This window comes from Lissotriton vulgaris, chromosome 1_1 (genome assembly GCF_964263255.1).
Source record: "Lissotriton vulgaris chromosome 1_1, aLisVul1.2, whole genome shotgun sequence".
Classification (NCBI taxonomy): domain Eukaryota; kingdom Metazoa; phylum Chordata; class Amphibia; order Caudata; family Salamandridae; genus Lissotriton; species Lissotriton vulgaris.
Genome location: NC_141685.1, coordinates 1,486,423,962 through 1,486,444,636, shown reverse-complemented (window position 1 = coordinate 1,486,444,636; position 20,675 = coordinate 1,486,423,962). Strand labels below are relative to the sequence as shown.

The 20,675-nt window shown below is 47.2% G+C and overlaps 1 protein-coding gene across 1 annotated transcript in view; it reads right to left on the bottom strand.

The window, feature by feature from the left end:
* Positions 1-20,286, bottom strand: part of CCDC146 (coiled-coil domain containing 146) — a 1,211,813-nt gene extending 1,191,527 nt beyond the window's left edge. The window contains exon 1 of the mRNA XM_086967356.1: positions 20,152-20,286. The gene's annotated coding sequence lies outside the window, so the exon portion shown is untranslated. The remainder of the gene's footprint in view (positions 1-20,151) is intronic.
* Positions 20,287-20,675: the final 389 nt, after the last annotated feature.

Genomic DNA, 20,675 nt, shown 5'->3' with positions numbered 1-20,675 from the left:
GGAGAACAGAGTTGTATCAATCGACCTGGTAAAACCAGAAGCAAGTGGCCTATAATCAACAGTAGGCCCAGTGGACTCCCGAGAAACAACAGAATACCCAAACTTGCAACAATCCAAGAGGTTCAAACTGAAAGACTAATCACATTTGATAAGCCTGCAGTGCACAGAGAGGGACTATGCAATAATGCCATGGAACTCGTGCCACTTGGAACACAGATTGAATCAGTTAGTCGAGAAACACCAGTCTACAATGATGTGGCATCAGAATGTGCTACCGAAAGACAAATTGAGAAAACAATTCCAACAATTGACAGAACTGCCTCTGGCTACTTCATCAATTTCGACAACTTTTCTGAGGATCAAAGCAACCCAGAAGTGATGCCAGAAACAAAGACTTTTAAAGAAAAAGCAACAGAACCCTTTCATCAACTCAAGGAAATTTACCTTATCTCTCCATGGTTAGAATTCTGGTTTGGATTAGGTGTATTTTTCCTCCTGCTTTGGCTCATCATGGTACTTTGTTTGGGAAAATTCATTGAGGGAAAATACAATTCAATGGACACAGCAAGTCAGAACATCAACTTAGTCCTAAAACCCCACAGATCATCCCACGTGAAGAAAAGAGAACTGTCAACAGTAAATGTCACAGCCGTTCCAATACCCGGCGGGGTAGTATGGGACAAAACGGACTATGAAATATATGGTCCGGTCGAAATCCTGAAATATCCTCATAAGTTCAAGGTTTCCCTAAGTGACTTTGTAAAACCAAGTACATTTTCTGATGATTGGGATTTTGAAAGTATTAATAATATGATGTCTGATTTAGTGTTGTCAGCAAGATTTACAGAACATGATTATTTACAAGGTTCGTCTAGTTATGAACAGATGTACTGCTTCTCACATTATGGAGATCATTACTTGCACAAATCTGCACAACCTAGAAATGTTTTTAAATATAACCAATGGGAACATTGATCTATTCCACCTAAAAGCAGTTCTAAAACATTCTATGAGAAATGTCAGTACTTCTCAGGGTTTAACACCAGTGATGCAGAAACGTTTTATTATAAACTGTTGGATAAAGCAGGATTGAAAACAATGCTGACAAATACTAAATTGATATATTCAGAAGCATTTTATGAAAAAATGATGACATTTGGTTTTGATTATTGGAAAAATAACATTGAAACAAAAATAATCTGGGGTACAAAAGATTGGCAGGTACAAGGCCTAGAAGCATTATTTCGAGCCTGCATGATCCCAGAACAAATAATGTTCTTAAATGACACATTTCACCAAACAACCTGTCTTGACCTAGCTAAGATTAAAGACCTTAACAAACCGTCTATTCCGAAGCCAATACCTGATAATGCAACAACAGATATTGAAATAGGGGGGGCGTGGCTTGGGCGCCGATGGCGATGGTCGCCTGAGAGCTCGGCTCCGGGACTGAGCCCGTGATTATCCTGTAAATCGGAGGCTGCGGGGCACCCCAGCCCCCGCATTCTGCTGAACGGCCCGACGGAGACCTGCCAGGGCCCTTGGCGCGGCCTGAACGAGTGATGATCCGGCGTAAAACCGAAGTTTGCGGAGTTGCGGAGTGCGACCCAACATGGCGCCCGGACTTCATTGTCCCCCTGGCCGGATCCATTGAACTGGAGGAGCATCACCGGCGGCGGCTCGCCCCCGGCTTTGCCATCTCCCAGTGATCTGTGTTCTGGATATCGGTCAGATCGGACTTTTTTCAACGAGAATGCACTCGGTTGGGTGACTGGGCGGATGCCCACGCTATAGTGGATCCCGCACGCGGACGTCTGTTGTTCCCGGCGGTGGCCCCACTCACGACACCGCACCTAGCTATTTTTTCCTGGCCAACCCACTTCCATGGGAGGCGCAACCCTCTGGCGCCGCAAATCGTCCGGTGGAGTTGGTGACCCTCACCCCGGGACTTTATCGGCTGTGCGGGCCTGCCCGACCTGGCGGCGGTTGTCTCCGCCTCCTCCTCGGTGCCCTCGGACGACGTGGTGGTGGCGCGAGCCGAGGCGAAGAAGGTCCAACAGGCCCTGGAGAAGGAGATCTCCGGTACTCGACTTGAGGTCCAGTAACCGGGAGAGTCGTAGCCGGAGCCTACACTCGGAGACGCCTGCTCCTGGACCAGCACGGAGTGCTCCCGGCGACATGGGGAAACCTAGAGGAGCCAAGGGGACTACCCCAGCCGCCTCAGACTCGGAAACCCAGGACAAAGAGGACCGTGGGGACCCAGAGAGTTCTGGTGGTGCATCGATGCAACAGCAATTTGACCGCGTCTTAGAGGCGATAGCGACCACGCGATCGGCCCTCCAGCAGGACATTGCCCAGGTAGCGACGAGCCTAGGTCTCCTTAGAGCGGACCACGGCAAACTTTCGGACCGGGTCAAGGAAGTGGAGAGCTCGGTGAAAACCTTGGAGCCGGCGCAGCGAACCTTGGCTGCGACTATGAAGGATGCCTTATCCCGGATTGCGACCCTGGAGCAGAGAGCGGAGGATGCGGAAGGCCGCAACAGGAGGAACAACATCCGTGTGGTGGGCCTTCCGGAAAAGATCGAGGATGGCGACATGGTGGCATACTTGGAGGCCTGGCTCCGTGACACGGTGGCCCCGGAGGGGCTATCCTCCTTCTACACCCTGGAGCGTGCCCATAGAGTCCCGGCGAGGCCACCGCAGCAGGGACGTGCCCCGAGACCAGTGGTGGCGCGGTTATTGCACTTTCGGGACAGAGACTTAATCCTCAATGCCGCCAGACATAATGGTCCATTCAAAGTGGCGAACAGTCAGGTGAACATCTTCCCGGATTACACCTACGAAACTCAACGCAGGCGGTTTTCCTTCCTGGCGGTCAAGCGCGAGCTCAGGAGCGAGGGCATCCAGTACTCGCTCCTCTATCCTACAAGGCTCCGCATAATTGTCGATGACAAAACTCAATTCTTTGACACCCCGGAGGATGTCTGTGCCTGGCTCGAGCTTTATAGAGCAGGGAAAGATGGCTTCGGCTCCTCATCCCAGCAGGCGGAGGAGCCGGAGCAGAGACGGCGATCCAGGAGGATTCGGAGTCGCCGTGGCCGCTCGGGGGGGCCCTCAACTGCAGAGACGTCGACGGAGCGGAGGGGAGTGCTGGAGGTGTTATCTGCGCTATCTGGCTCACGGGACGATGCCATTGAGGAGGAAGCAGACCCGGGTGACGAGGGGGCACCAACGGACTCCGAGGACTCGGTGACTGATAGCGCCCATACACCGGTGATCATACCGAAATCGGTGGAAGACCTTCTGGATGGACAGGGGTAACGGGGTGAGCTACCTCATTTTGGGAGGGGGCCCGGCAGGGGGGTGGCGGATGCCGTCAATTGATGCTGACAACCGGGGCAGGGAGGGTGGGGTGCCCTGTTTTTGCCCCGAGGGTTTTCGGCACTGTTTTGGGCTTGCTTTAGTCCTGGTAGCCGGAGCGTCGAGGGCCCACTGCCTCCGCCCGGCCCGCACCTGGCCCTTAAGGCCTTCCTACGGTGGCGACCGCAGGATTAGTAGGGGTTAGTGGGTTGTTGGAGGGTATGGTTTGGATGGGATCTAGATGGTGCTATTTGGGTCCTGTTCTGGGGAGGGTGGATGGGGGTCTAGTTCATTCTTGGGTTGTTCGGTTTTGGTTGGGGAAAATGGCCGCCATCAGTGCTGGGATGATTGATGTCCTTTCTTTGTTGGGACCCAGATGGGGAGACTTTGCGAGAACGATATGGGACAATGGCTGATGTTGCTAACTTGAAATGTGTTACTTGGAACGTGCGGGGGCTTCATACTATGTCCAGGCGCCACAAAGTCCACGCTTATTTAGTGCGTAGGGGAGTGCAAATGGCGCTGCTGCAGGAAACTCATCTGAACAAGGCGGAAGGGGCGGCGCTACAGCGTAGATGGAGGGGGCAGGTCTTTTGCACATCGTACTCCGCGTATGCCAGAGGGGCGCTGATATGGGTTAGAGCTGGGGTCCCCTTCCAGGTCACGAAAACAGTGATAGATCCAGAGGGGCGTTACGTGGCTATCTCGGGCACTTTGGGAGGGAGGGACTTGAACGTTTGCTGTGTGTACGCTCCTAATATAGACCAGACTGCCTTCCTTTCCAGGTTATCGGGCTCGTTGGCCCACTTCTTCTCCGGGCCCCTTCTGCTCGGGGGAGATTTCAACTCAGTAGTGGACGTAGACACTGACCGCTCGCATCCACCCCTTCCAGATTCTCCGGTTCGTCGCATGGCTAAGGGTCGTAAGGACTGGCAGACCCGCTGGGGTCTAACGGATATCTGGAGGGCGCACCACCCCACATCTAGGGACTATTCCTACTTCTCGAGCCTCCATGAGTTGCATGTTAGACTGGACGGATTTCTTGGCTCGCCCGAACTGGTTTCGGCAGCGGTCCGGTCTGAATATTTGTCCAGAACCATTTCAGACCATAACCCCCTCCTGCTGGACCTTCGTTGGTTCCCCGGGGCGCCTGCGGTGCCCACCTGGAAATTACGGCCCGAGATTCTTGAGGACAGTGTTTTCAGGGCGGACCTAGGTGATAAGGTCTCAGAGTACTTTGCGTCCAACGGCGGCACCGCGAGCACGAGAGCGTTAGAGTGGGACGCTTTTAAGGTAGTGGTGAGGGGTTACTGTATTTCTAAAAAGGTAGGCATGAGGCGAGTTATCCTCGCCGACCTAGATGCAGCGGACCGGAAACTCCGCGAGCTGGAAATTCGCCGCCCCGGGCGCCCTGAATTACAGGTACGCACGGCGGAGGCGAGGGAGACGGTGGCGGCGGAGGTCGAACGGCTTCGCTGTTTTGACTACAAGGCCTATACGGTCCGGTCCGGTCCATCGCAGAGGGGGATAGATCGAGCGCGTTGCTGGCATGGTTGGCCAACCCTACGCGTCAGTCCTCATTGACGACATCTATGCATAAGGCAGACGGAACCGAGGTGTACACTCAGCCGGAGAGTCTCTGCTGCTACCGACAATATTACGAACGTTTGTACCGCAGTCGCTCAGCCCGAGACCCTGACCTGCTCGATAATTATTTACGGCCACTGGAGCTCCGAACAGTAGAGCAAGAAGTGGCGAAAGCCCTGGGGTCCGACATAGAATTGGGAGAGATCCGCAGTGCCATTAAACGGATGGCGAGGAATAGGACCCCGGGCCTGGACGGCCTGCCTGTGGAGTTTTATGCAGCTTATGCTGACCTCCTAGCCCCTAGGTTATTGGTAGTCTACAGAGAGGCGAAGAGGCTCGGGCGGCTCCCGAGCTCGATGTGTGAGGCGTTGGTGGTTCCTCTCCTCAAGCCAGGAAGGGACTCGTCCGACCCGGGGTCTTACCGTCCCTTATCGATGCTGACGGTTGACTATAAAATACTGAGCAGTATCTTGGCCTCGAGGCTGCTGGGACACATGAGCTCCCTGGTGCATGAGGACCAAACTGGTTTTATCCCTAGGCGTAACACGACTATGAACATTCGCAGGTTGTTCCGCTTGCTAGGGGAACCGCTTGTGGATGCCCCGTCCCCGGTTGTCTTATCGGTGGACCTAGAGAAGGCTTTTGATAGCCTGGAATGGGACTACCTTTGCACTGTGCTACGGAGATTCGGCCTCGGTGAGGGCTTCCTCAGATGGACCACGGTTCTCTATGCCTCTGCATCGGCCAGGGTTCGGGCGGGACCACTGATTTCCTCACAATATCCGGTGGAACGAGGCACGAGGCAGGGGTGTTCGTTGTCCCCGCTTCTCTTTGCGCTGGCGGTGGAGCCACTCGCGCTGCATCTTCGATCGGGAGCCCATTATACGGGCCTGTGGACTCCTTTGGGCCCGCACTACGTTTCGCTGTATGCAGATGACCTGTTGCTCTTCCTAGAGGACCCGCTCGCCGCCCTACATGGAGCGGCGACAGCGCTCACGGAGTTTGGGGAGGTCTCAGGCCTCCGGGTGAATTGGTCTAAGACCTGTCTCTTCCCGGTTCGCAAGGGCGCCCCCGCCCCTACTCTAAGTAGGGAGATCAGATGGGAACCCGACTGCTTTAAGTACCTGGGGGTATACGTCTATCACGACCCATCCGACCTCCTAGATGGGAACATTGCCCGCAGCACTCGAGCACTTCGAGGCTGTATGGACTTCTGGGCCACGCTGCCGCTCTCGGTGGCAGGGCGGATCGCTTTGCTTAAAATGGTGGCGCTTCCCCGGCTGTTATATTACTTCCGGACACTGCCGATCTGGGTCCCTCCGGCCACGTTTCGACTACTAAGATCAATGATAGTCGGATTCCTCTGGGGCTCGGGCCGCCGACGGGTGGCCCTCAAGACCCTGATGAGGCCGAAGGATGAGGGTGGGCTTGCGGTGCCGGACTTTGAAAAGTATTATTTGGCGGCGCAGCTCCAGACCTTCACCCAGGACATCGCCCGGGAATTCCGGGGCCCGGAAGACAGAAGGGGGACGGGTATGGCCAGGCATGTTCTCTCCTTCATAGCGCTGCGACAACGTTTGGCCCTACGGGACTTGTCGCTGGAGGAGCGGACCGTTCGCCTGTGTTGGAACCGAGCTCACGCCCGAGGCCATCTGAGAACACCGTATGCGCCCGAAATACCTTTGGGGATGCTGACGGCCCTCCCCCATGGCGACGATTGGTCACGATTGGCGGCCTGGGAGGACGCCGGCTTACAGCTAGTAGGGGATCTGTATGAGGACGGGGCGCTCTTGCCCTTTCAGGAGCTTATTGATCGCTTCGAGATCCCCCGCGGCGACTTTCTGCTGCACTCGGCCCTAGTCCGAGCGATCCAGGCGCACTGGAAAAGCGGGCAGGAGGAACCCACTTTATCTCCGGTGTGCCAATACGTGATGATGTCTGCGGGCACGATGAAGGCGGTCACTTGCCTTTACGGCAGACTGATCAACGAGGGATTGGCTCCCCTCACTACTTTGAGAAACCGCTGGGAGGAGGACATTGGCAGGGAGATCCCGGAGACGACCTGGTCCCAGCTGATGCGGCGAGCCTGGAAGGGCACACGCCACGCCCGCTTTCAGCTGGTCCACTATTACGTGCTCCATAGAGCATATCTGACCCCGGTGAAAATCAGGCGATATTTTGCTACGAATTCGGCGGACTGCCCCAGGTGCCCAGCCCAGGAGACGGACCTTCTCCACATGCTATGGGCCTGCCCGGGATTGTCCTCCTACTGGGTAGAAGTGGGGAAGACCCTGGAGGAGGTGACGGGGAGGTCCTTATCGTTTGACGCGGCGGTGGGACTCCTACACTGGTTCCCTCATACCCCCAAGAATAAAATTTCCAGCAAATTTATCGACTTAGGGCTCCTCCTTGCTAAACGAGAGGTGACCAGGAACTGGAAGGCACGAGTTGGTCCGACAGGAAGCCGATGGCACAGCGAGCTCTTGAAGTGGGCGGCGGGGGAGAGCACGCTAAGATACCAGCTAGCTTGGAGGCAGCGTAATGAGAAGGCGCAGGAGGCAGCGCTGGAGTGGGAAACGTTAGTGCAGGCCCTTAGGGATTATTGCGCCCCCAGCGACTCTGAAGGTGAAGAAGCGGCTCGCCCCATGTCCCGATAAACGATTGCACTGTCAGACCTGTTGCTTTCCCCGTGGGTCCCTTAGCAGATCCTGTTGCGGTTGTTACCAGGCGCTGATGGCGGGGTTGGGTGGGGTTTTCTTTGGTTAGTAGTGTTTTGAGGGTGGGGTTTTCCTTTTGGGTTTATAGGCTTGTTTGGAAAAGCAGATGACGGACAGTGGATCATCCGGACCAGCTCCGACATCCTTCTGTGCCCCCATTGAATTTCGCCGCCCGACCCCAGGGTTGTGGGCCGGATGGCTGTGTAAGAAACTTACGGCGCGGGGACGGAGGGTTGTATTTCACTGATTTTGCTTGTGATATAATGCTGGTCGATTATGTAACGATTTACTGATTCCTGCAATAAAAATATATTTAAAAAAAAAAAAAAAAAACAGATATTGAAATAGACATATCTAAAATTTTACATCTAAACAGAACACATCCTGATTGGAAAAAGTGGTTAATCTGGCCTACTGACACGAATAACTGTCAAGGTGGAGTGGTGTGGCTCACTGGTTAGAGGCGGCAGACCCGCGAGCAGGGGACGGCCCGGGACCAGGGTTCAATTCCTGACGCGGCAGGGTCATGGACCAGGGTTAGCGGACTCGATAATTCTCCTTTCGGTGCCTCCTCTAACCAGGGATCACACTCTGCAACTCTGGGCATTAGCTTGCCTCATCTCCACAACGGCCCCCCACATACGCCGGGGGTGCCTGGTTTCACCTTGGAGATACCCAGTAGGGACCATCTCACAGGGAAAGCCAGGACGGGTTCCCCAGCGGTCTACTGCGCAGAGATACTCCTTCGGGAGTCGATTCTAGCGCATTACAAACCCACAATTAATTAATTTTAATTAAGATAGATTCCTGAATAAAACACAGGGGTTAACAATGACCAGACCAGACCCTAGATATTCCCAGAGACAACATCCAGGGATAGTAACAACATACAGTGTAGGGAAGTTGTGCCTTGAATAGCTAGAATCATCCACACTGGCTGAAATTAAGCAACACTTATCTTTACTTAAAGATGGTGCTGATTTGCGCGATTTTATTATGGGACCACGCAAACAGCGTCAGAAACGCTTCATAGCAGCCAGCATCTATGCAGCATACAACGAGGCTTGGAAAGTCACACAAATTGAAACAGCTGAAAAAATACGAGAAATTTATCGTATTAATTTGGAAAGATCACTTTCTGTTGTGGACAATGGGTTAATGACTGTCTTCCAGAATATATTCACTGGACAGTATTGTATCATCTGCCATAGATATAATAGACAAAGACTTGCTAATGTTACAGCATGGCCAGTCGCAATTGCGTTCTATTGTACAGTTAGGCTGGACGCTGCAAAATCTTCGTTCAGGCTATGTGCCTTGGCGTTTAATCAACACAACGTCATTGTTTTCCATCTTTAACCTTACTGATAAACAAATCAGCTTGGCACAGAAAGGAGCAGACTATACAATCCTGAGCATCGAAAAACTTGAGAGATTACCATTAACAATGTCAGAAAGTCCTGTCATTGAATGGATAATACACGGGATTATTATTATTATTATTATTTAATTTTATAGAGCGCGTAGTCACCCGTAAGTATCCCAGCGCTAAAATCAGTACAACTAGGAGTCAGCAAGGGAAGGGGAGAGACAGTTTAAGGGAAGAGGTGGGTTTTCAATTGCTTCCTGAACCGTAGGTAGTTGGATTCGGTTCTCAGGTAGTGCGGTAAGGCGTTCCAGAGACGTGCGGTGTGAACCGAGAAACGTCTTCCTCCTGTTCGGGCCTTCTTAATTCTGGGGGTGACAATGAGGTGTTCCTGGTCAGAGCAGAGGGATCTAGGGGCTTTGTATGGTTTGATAAATTTTTTTAGGCTTGGGGGACCATTGTTTTGGAGCAGTATGTGTGCTAGGCAGAGGGCCTTGAACATCACACGTTCTCTAACCGGAAGCCAATGGAGACACTTCAGCGCTGATTTGGCTGAGGCTCTGGCCGGGGTGTTAGTAAGGATCCGGGCAGCTGCATTTTGGACCCTTTTGGACCCTTTGTAGTTTATTCAGGGTTGCCTCTGGGGCCCCTAAGTAGATGGAATTACTAAAGTCGAGCCTAGAAAGAATCAGTCCTTGGATCAGCAGTTTTTGAGAGTTGTGGGGGAGTAGGGGCAGGATCTTTCGAATTGACCTGAGCAGTCCAAAACACGTACCGGCTACCTTTTTTGCCTGTGTTGCAATTATCACAATTCCGATAACAACTTTCAGATTTAAAAATTGCCTTGAATACATACATACCTACTGGCCAATATGAACAATTGGGTAAAGGATACATTAAGTCAGCATGGAAATTACCATACACACACACATGCTATAGTGACAGCAACAAAAATGTATTTCTTAGTGGTGAAAACTGCAAACATTCACTAAGCGGTATACTTTTGTGCCAAGGTATTACTTTACACGGAGCCTGTGAAGGAAATTCTAACAACCTTTCAAGCCACCAGCATGTCACACCTGCTTCGCAGATAGAGCCTTTCTTTAAGCAGATCCCGAATGGGAGTAACATTCTAATAACGGATCACAGCTGTTGTGGCCTTTTGCCAGGGAGTTGGAGGTGCGTGAAATATTTCGGAAAGTGGTGGATTAAGTCGTCTGAAGAACAGCTTTAAGCAAAATTACGAGTTTGAAGGATCGCATTCGAACAGGAAGAGGCGAACGAGGCTATAGTGACGCCGTATCCGATCCCTCGGACCGCGCTCGTCCCGACTGGGAAGCATCTTTTTGAGCATACACGCGCTACTCAAAGCACCTTTCGCTCCCTCTTCACTGGGAATACATCTGTTTCCTCTCGTTTTCTGTGGAGACTCGTCCCACTTGTCGAGTTAGACTGTGGTCCTGAAGAGAACCCCCAGAATTATAGGGTTCGAAACGCGTCGACCTGACCCGGTCCCTTGTCATTTGTTCTATATGGAATGCACCAATTGATTGAAATATCGCTTTTTTCTAAAAATTTTGAAAAATTTGATTTATGTGTAAAAACTAACAATCGGGATTGTTTTTCATTTTACACAATTGTTTTCATGACACTGGGACCAGTATGAATGTGGTTTTTGTATGATTGGATGGCCAAGAATGTGTTCAGTGTGAGTTTGTTGGAACTATGTACATACCAATGTGTGTTTTTTGTTTGTATATAACTGTATAATATTATTCATGTTGTTTTCTCATGCACTAAAAAGACAAAAGACTAAAAATAATAACAGTCTTCAGAAAAGAATTAAAGTAAAAGTTGCAATTCTAAAAGCAAGTGTTCATGCTATTTTTTCATGTATGCTTTATTAACGGTTGTGTTCTAAGAAATAGTTTCTCAGCACAGGCAGGTGTATTGTTTTCTCACTTTTGCCAGGGAAAGCATATCTCGTAAGCGTAACTTCCATGGTCAAATGATGTATGCAAGCATTGTTTCCAAACGGCCCTGGAGACACTGAGACTCCCATATGGCCTCGTTTGAATTTCTCTTCTATACGAATTGATACTTTAAGCAGAATGAAGTCTGTGCTTTTGCAGACAACAGTGCCCATCACGTCATCAAAAGAGACGTATGAACTCCAAGTTGCAAGGACAACATTAGATATTCATGACCTTTTATCAACAAATTGCCCCGTGCATTTCACAGAAATGCTTAGCCAAATCCTTAACATGTCTAGTGCCATAGGCATACCAGGCATATTTAAGACCATTTTTACGGGACTGCTAACACCATTCAAAGCAATTCTAGGAATCATTCCTAATTTTGTCCATTCAGTTTTTGGCGGCATACCCCTATTTTTGGGACTGGTAGCAGGCATTTTATTTTTGACCCTCCTGCTCCGATATGGCAAGCCAAAACTCAGACATGACTCCGACAAGGATGGAAGAAACGATCCTAGCAATACGCTACCGGGACCACATAACTAGAGTCCTTGGATTGGCCAGGCTGAGAGATCTGAACATGACCTGGTTTCTTTCATTCAGACCTATATGGCAGACCTGCATCTTACCTGTGCTTCGATGTATGCTATGCGGAGATGAGTGCGTGTTGGACATCTGTCTTGCACTTCCATCAGCAGTACCAATGGATATCGATACTTTGCTAAGTCCGATAACGGCTCACGCATTGTGTTGTCCCCAGCGGCTACCAATCCTGATGACGGCATTCGTTGAGACTCCTGTGCTGCGACTAGGTGGTAACAGTGGAGCGAGAAATAAAAACGACATCACCTAGGTACGACCCTCAGTGAGCATTGCTGATCCAGACTTTGATGATAGCTATCATTCTCACACCTGCCAAGTTACAGCACTATCGAACTTGGTCGAACTGTCACCTGATTTTGTAGACCAATTCTTTGAGAGCCTGTCTGATATGATGTTCTCCCCTGAACAGAAACAATAATTTTAAAAAGCATTCCGACACACAGCGTTCCCATGAACTCTGAATTCGGCCTTCAGTTTTGATCAACAAAAACTGCTGAAAAGCGTTGGAACTCTATTCCCCCGTTCACCATGAAAAAATTTTTTTTGAATTGAACACCTTTTTAAAATATTTACCTTTTTCTGGCACGAAATTCTTTGCTTAAAGTAGACCTATTCATAAAGAACAGAAGCTTCTATTTTTAGGTAATTCTAGAGACATAATAACTTTACACCAGCCTCTAGCACATGTTACAGCAATTGCATTTCTATGTGATGAAATTATCTCGCCCTTCTTTTCTGTTTAAAGAGATATTTCATGTGTAATTTTTCGCAAAATCGTTCCCTGATTAAATATGCTATAATTTTGAATGATTTCTATGCTTTAAGACGTACAGTACAAATAATTCCATGTATTTCAAAGTACGCCATTTGAAATGCAAATATGTATTTTGGGGTGGGTAATGTTACACATGCATCTTATTGCTATAGTTTTTAGTGATTTGATGGACATAAATTCGTGGAGTGGGTGTCGCGTTCTAATCTAGGACCCCGATCAATACTGTGACCTTATGCCCCTATACGGCTATAATCCATTTATTCCCCTATAATGGCATAAACGATCAAGAGCTGTCTTTTCTCCTGCCTAGAAAATCCAGCTCCGGCGTTTCCAGCCTACTCTTGCGAGTGACTGGGATATCGAGTCCTGGAAGGAGATACAAGACCTCCAACATTCTATTCCAGAGGTATGGTGTTGACTAAACCCTTATGGAGAATTCTTGAAGCAAACCTTGGCAAAACCAACTTAACTAAAACTGCTACTTCCTTACTCCTTTCCAAGTATTAGGCTTAGGTCAGGTACACTGGGGTAGGCGTAGTTAGAAGCACCAGTTGAGTACGTTAGCTAAATGTATTCATTTTAACCATTGTATGGCTAAGAAACCATATCAATGCTTTTACAGTATTATTTCGCAATCCTCATTTTACTGTACGCACTTTTTATAATAACTAGTCTTGCAATTGTGGCAATTCATTTCTCTTGCATGAGAAGAAAGACTGTTCAGTAAATAATACCTTTTTATTGAAAACGCCCATCTCTCTATTTCTCTGCATCTTGGTAAAAGTAATCTGCACAACGGACTGAGTAAAATAACTGTCTATTGTTTCACACGCCTCTAGAGATTGACTCTTATTCTAAGGAGCAAAGTTGTCATGTTTATGCGGTTGTTGGAAAACTGAATCCCTTCTTGCCTGTACCAGGGAAGCTGATCACTTCCTATTCAGTCAAGAAAGTTTCCAGTGACCTCTGAGCTAGTTGGTAACAAACCCAATTAAGTTTAGCATAGTCAGTAGAGACCTGGAAGACCGCACTTCTACGTCCATACTATTGTTTATGTTATTCCAATGCGCAGGGCCTATCGGGAAAATAGGAACTACACTACAGGCAAAAGTATCATAACAGTTGGGCTTCGAAACTATTTCCTACGCTGACGACACCCAGCTTATGTTCACCATCAGCCCTAATCCAGAAGCTGACAAAGTCAGTTTCTCCATAGGTATATTGGCAATTTCCAACTGGATGACTGATAACGGTCTCCAGTTGAATCCTGGAAAAACTGAAGCTATGCTACTAGGGAAAGCTTCGGCGGTCTGGTCAAACGAATGGTGGCCTTCACAGTTGGGTGTAACCCCTGTGCCCAAACAAAGTGTCAAAAATCTTGAACTAAAACTGGATCAAATCACTAACAATGAAAGATCATATAGCAACCACAACGAGCTCTTGCTATTATAGCCTATGACTACTTCGTAAAATTCTCCCATACATGCCTACTAATCACCGCAGAACCTTGGTACATGCAATGGTGTTTAGTCGCTTACACTATGGCAATGCCCTGTTGGCTGAAGTGGGTGAAACACTGCTAAATAAATTACAGGTGATTCAGAATACCGCTGCCAGAATGATTTTAAACATGCCAGCCGGCTCCCCCTCTGAACCTTTGCTAAGAGAACTGCATTTGCTCCCAGTAAGGAAGAGATCCTTTTTTTAAATATGCTGCCTTACTTATAATTTTACAACAACAAGGGGCCCCAATTTCAGTCAGCAGGGACCTCGGGGAGCGTACTTTTTTTCAAACAACATTGGTCCCATGCATGCAGGAGATTAGAGAACAAATAAAGTATAGACAGAGTCAATCTATATTTAGAAAGACATGTCCAGCCGGACAGTGGTCTTTCAGAGTTTTTACTCAAGGTACATGTAGTTAAATCACACTGAGTACCTTCCACAAGTCAGCCAGTGTGGAACACAAGCCTGTGCCCAGCACTTACAGAACGGGTACAAAGGTTAGATGTAGAAAGCAAAGAAGGGCTTTATAAGGCAAAGCAAGTATCTCCGACATGAATACAATTGCACAGAGTATAACAACTAAGCACCTTAAAACACATAGTAATCACGTTTATAAGTTTTGGTGCTTTAAAAGGTCGACGGCGTTTGGGACCCCTATTAAATCACGGGGTCCATCATCAGGATAATTTCAATGAAAGCCTTAAATGATTTAGCCTCTAAATGCCAAGTTGCCTCGGAGGGTAGAGGCCGGATAAAGAGTGACCGCCCACAATCGGGCAGCAGTCGCCGCGGTACTCAGTGGTATCCGTCGGCAGCCAGGGGACCGGATCAGTCGGGTCAGTCTTGCTTCCTGGCGTGCTCTATTTGTCAGCCTTACTTATAATGCTCTAAATGGTAGAGGACCTTACTATCTACGAAAGAAATTGGTAAAACACGTACCAGGTAGAAATGTGAGATCTGGTACAATAGGACTTCTACAGATCCCTCGCATACGCTTGAGCCGCACTGGGGGTAAAGCCTTTTCGTATCTTGCTCCAAACTACTGGAATAGACTGCCCATGGCCTTGCGGTAAATTCCGATTTACACCACCTTTAGGAAACAACTAGAAGCCTTTTACTGTTTTAAAATAGCCGCCGACCTGACCTTTCGCTATTGGGTTTTTCTAGGCAGCGCCGAGATGACCCAGGGTGAGTCCTGCGCTATAAATGAGCTTATAACATGACTGATTTGCATGTGGCTGGGTCCAAACTGGGGTGGCATAGTGAGAAAAAGTACGATGATTAAAGCCAGATCTCTTGACTGGAGGGGAGTGGTTGAAAAGCTTCAGCACTCCGTCCATCATCTTGTTGTTTTTGCTATGTTCGCCCTATGTGGGCACGGTTATGCCCAGATGTGGGTCTCTTGCTTGCTGTGCCACTGGATTCAAGCTAGCCTGGCTAATGAGGGGTGAAACTCTGTAACCGGTCCCAGGGTGCTAGTTTATGGTCCAGGGAGGGCCTGGCAGTTTGGGTTGGGCTGTTTCAATGAGGAACAGGGTCAAGACTGATTTGAATATGGCTGGGTCCAAACTGGGGTGTCATAGTGAGCAAAAACAATGGATTAAACCCAGGTCTCTTGACCGGGATGAGTGGTTGAAAAGTTTCAGCACTCCTTCAATCATGATGGTGCATTAGCCCAGGCTAATATTTAATTAAATAAATAAATATTAGGTTTTGAAAGTGGAAGTGTGCTATTCCTTCATGCCGGATAACACTAAGGTCATTAGTGCATAGGTTGTTAATATTGGTGGTTGGTGAGTAGTTTGACAGTTTGGGAGGTGGTATGCTGAGGGTTATACTAAAACCTACAATTATAGTGCTCATTTGTGCAATTGTTCTGTTTCTCTTCAAACTGTCTAAAATAATCATTAAAAACTTGGGTCTAAATTGTGGGTGTAAAAAGAAGGAAACATCAAAGAGAAAAAGATTTGAGCTGGAGATACAAGAAGATGCCAGAGACCAAGTCTATAATCACTTTTATATGTTGGAAGAAATCGAGACGTAGGAGACAGAAAAAAATGCATACCATATTGTGTAAATAGTTTGCGGTTTCTAGTGATGATAAAATCATTGGTGGAAGTTTGAGGCTGTTGTGGGTCTAGTTGTTAACTGTTGCAGTCAGTTCCTATTGGTTGCCAGGCGCGCGGACAGCTGTTATGTCTGGCAGGTATAAAACTGACGTCATTGGAGTGAGCTGTCACACACTCCGTGACTCCTTGTTGTTACGGCTCAGGCCACAAGCTCTTTTACCTTACGAATAAAAATACATAAAGTTCATTCCTCTTCTTCTGGAATTTCTTCATTTCGATTTCACTACATTTATGGCGACGAGGGTGGGATGAAAAAGTAAGAGCTTGTGGCGGAGATTTCTTCGAGCGGACTAAACCTTATTTCGAGGCAAGTGTCTACTTTCTTTTACATTTCATGAAGCGTTCTGATGGTAATTCGCATATTTTCTATTTTCGAGCCACGAATTCAGTCGGTGGAGTTTTCGACGTCCTTCATTAAGGTGCTGTGTGAGGAAGAGTATTCGGATTGGTGTAGCTGCACATTCGCACTCGCTAGGCTGTGTAAAGAATACTTTCAGGCAAGTTCAGAAAGCAGTTTATTGTCAACAGAAGCGTCAGCGTGGTGATCGTGTGTTTTCTGTCATCTTGTATTTCCACAGCGTTGAGGTAACTGAAATGCTGTGACGCGCGCCAAAGCGTCAGTTTCAGTTAACGGGATTTCACGGCAACCGTCACCTGTCAAACCGCCTCAGCTGAGTAGAATTCAGTGACGCAGCTGGCACGCTATCGAGTCTGTGACGTAGGCGACGCGACGCCATTTTGAAGCCGATTTCGCTTTGAAAGGCACAGTGTCACCGTCATGTTAACTAAAGGTACTGACAAAGAATCAAATTTATATTCTGTCGGCTAAGTCTACATTCAGTTTCACGGATGCCACGCTAAGTAATAATTCAGCGGTCAAGGGTTAAAAGGTTTATGGAACAGAGAATTCAACAGTCAGTTTCACGTGGGACATGCAAATTAGTAATTCAATGGCCAACTAATGCTTATAGTGTTTGTAAAACTTTCACTTCGTGAACTGATGTGCACGCAGGGTAGGTAAATTAAATGGTACATGTATTGTTCATTTTCACTTTGTGAACTGATGTGCATGCAGGGTAGGTAATCAAATGATACATGTAGTTTCATTTTATTTATTCATCATAGCATCATAGGTGTGTACAAGGCTCTTGTTTTAGTAAAGCACTTATATATTTAGCATACAGGTCTGCCAGCTGCGGATGCATTTAACAAAGGTCGTATTTCAAGTGCTTTGCAGAACAGAAGGTAAAATGTTATATGTGTTTAGTTAAGAAACGGAATTAGAACGTGTCTCCTTTTAAAAGTGAACCACATTTCAGCTTTAACGTTCGCACTGTATTATGAGTAGAGTGTTTCTATTCTGATTAAGTACATAATCCAGTGTCACAATTGATATCAGAATTAAAATAGAGCCAGTAGAGGATAATATAGTCATGTCAAGTGAGAGTAATTTCAGTGCCCCGGCACATTTTCTAGAAGTGCCCGGTAAACCGGTATCAAAATGGAAGATATGGTACAAGGCTTTCGAAAATTATTTGGTAGCGATAAATGGCAAGAAATTTGACGCTGAACGAAAGAAAGCTATTCTTTATGGACTCTTAGGAGTTGCAGGACAGGAAATGTTTGAAAGTCTACCAGAATACGAACCTGATCCAGGACAATTTATTCCTCTCGATGAGTTCCAGGAAGCAGTGAAGAGACTGGAAAGACAGTTTGATGAGGAGGAAAACATAATGGTAGGAAGACATCGATTCGCTATGAGAAAGCAATCGGAGTCTGAGAATGTAGAGGAATATATTGGCAGTTTGAGAGTATTGGCGACCAAATGTGGATTTGGTGACAGAGTTGATGAATATTTACGTGATCAATTTGTTTTTCATTGTCATGAGATCAAAATTCAGGAGCGTTTGTTAGCATGCAAAAATCCTTCTTTGTCTGAAGTCGTAGACATCGCGAAGGGTATTGAACGTTCATTAGAAGGCAGAAAAGAGTTAGCCAGGGGAAAAGAGGAATCGTGTTCTAGTGTGTATTATGTTAATGACAGAAGAAGAAGAGAATATGACTACGCAAAACCCAACAATTCTAACTATAATTCTAATTCCTCCCCTGCGGTATGTTTTAGATGTGGTTCCCTAAACCACAAAGCTGATTCCACTAATTGCCCGGCAAGTTAGAAAAGGTGTACTAGCTGCCTAAAGGTAGGACATTTCGCAAGCGTTTGTGGTAAATTTGACCAAAAGTACAACGTAAGAACAAACATTAATGTGCTGGAAGATTTTGATGAGAACATGTGTTCCAACATTGTTATATAACCTATCCCATATGTCATTAGTGTCCCACCTCTTTCCCCCTCCAACCATTACCAGCTTAGTATTGTAATTTAGTTTAATTTTCCAACCACACAAGTGATCTTAGTGTAATCATAATTTGGCTTATAGGACTTATTTCATGCAGAGCAGAAAGTAAAAGAAAAAGTAGTAGTAGTGTTCTTTAGACTAATGTATTCATTTCAAACATAGAAATCCAACGGGGCTAAGAAGGTATTTGGTGAAGATGGAAAATATTACTTCTGAAGCAATTCATCTTGCAAGAATCCCTAGAGGTTGACGTTCAAACGGAAGAGAACAACGATATCCTTATCGTCCTACACACAGTTGCTGCGCCTATGATAGAGACTAATCCACCCCCCCCCCCTTCAAAATACTAAGAACTTTTGTAGAAGAACGCCAGCTCTTCTGGGACATTATTTGCACCTTTGCCGCCAGTAAAGAAACAGTGTATTGTAATATGTAAGAAAAGGGGATGTGTCCTAAGTTCAGGTGTATGTATATATGTATATGTATTGAATCAGATTCCCTCCTACACAGCGGGGAACTTAATTCTAACCAGGCGGGGGTAGTATGACTTAGTTGTAGGTTCACACTGTGATTTTTCCCCATTCTGAACCTCACTTTTGGGTTCCAAAGTAATTGTTATTTATTATGTACTTAGAAGGGACCAGGAGTTTACTTTTTCCAGCATCATCCATCCTCTACTGTTACATGTAAAGTGCATTAATTATCTACTTATTTTTCCCATAAAAAGGGAGATGTTGTGGGTCTAGTTGTTAACTGTTGCAGTCAGTTCCTATTGGTTGCCAGGCGCGCGGACAGCTGTTATGTCTGGCAGGTATAAAACTGACGTCATTGGAGTGAGCTGTCACACACTCCGTGACTCCTTGTTGTTACGGCTCAGGCCACAAGCTCTTTTACCTTACGAATAAAAATACATAAAGTTCATTCCTCTTCTTCTGGAATTTCTTCATTTCGATTTCACTACAGAGGCACTTATGCGTTTTATTCAACGATGCATTGTAATAATTTGTAATTACGAATGCCCAGCATTAAATTAAAGCTACATTTCAAATGCCATATGCATTCGTTTTATTTTCATATTATTCACTAGACCACTTAACATCTTCCGCTGTTATCGTGTATTTCGCGCAATGCGAAGAACAGACTGGTTTGACACCTACGTCCACGAAAACGTTGCAAGACAGAAAATATCAAGACACAAGCACAAAATATAGAAACAAAGTTATCAATGCTTGTTCAAACTTTCCTTTGGTACTAGCTGGCTTATGTACTCTGGACCACTTGAGCTTTCGGCTGCTTTTTATAGGCCGTTTCAGAAAGTTTAACCAACAATTCAGTAAAATTCGCCGATACGAGACCCCCTTATTACCCTGCCCGAACCCCAAAATCCATTAAATGGTACTGTTTTCATACCCATTATTTACCTACAAACCTGACTGACCCTTAAAGCAACAGAGCTCTGATTAGATTAACAATAAAACTATGGAGCTCGAAGCGTTGAGAGTCTCCACATTTCAAGAGGGTTGGGATTTATAAATTTACAGTTTGCTGTTTCATCAAAAGGGCGTTTCTCAGGAGTCTTAGCAAGAGACAGTCTTGATCGACCCCACTCAGTATCCCTCACCCTGTGCGCGAGCCAGCTGTGCGTGTGATACACTGCGCGCGCGCGCCTTGCCGTTAGAGCAAACCTGCGTCAACAAATCAGTCGGAGGCAGAAAGGTTTGGATGTGCCGCACAAGGTGCGGGTGAGATGAGCTCGGTCACAGTCCCTCTCTTACCTCGGTCAGACGGGCCCGGCGCGCTCCGGCAGACTCAAAGAAGGAAGGGGCCGTGCACTGCAATCACTGCATCCACTGGGTTCGCGGCCTTGATAAGATTCCACCACCGGCTTCAAATCACTCAGCCACCGCGTCCGTTGCCATGGGCACGAGAGCCTGCTTCGCCACGCCTCTCCCCACGTGGGCAGGGTTCGGACAGCTCGTCTCCCGTTTGGAGCTTGCGAATTCTGTGTGCTACGAGAGAAGCACGTTATTTCTTTCATGAGACGGATGATGGGGGCTCCCCTGAGCTCTATTTAAACACTTGTTTGACATCCTTTCATGTTGTAACGGAAACTTTAAGGATGGTCTTTACGTGGCAGAATCAAAAAGTACCTGAGAAAATTGACGCGTTAGAAAACTTGTTTTGGCTCAGTTCGTCACAGACATCGGCATCGCATAGTTTAGGAATTCATTGGATGGAGCTTATCTGCGTGTAGCTTCAGTATGCATGCCCGAACCATCATACAATAGCGTAGTTAATG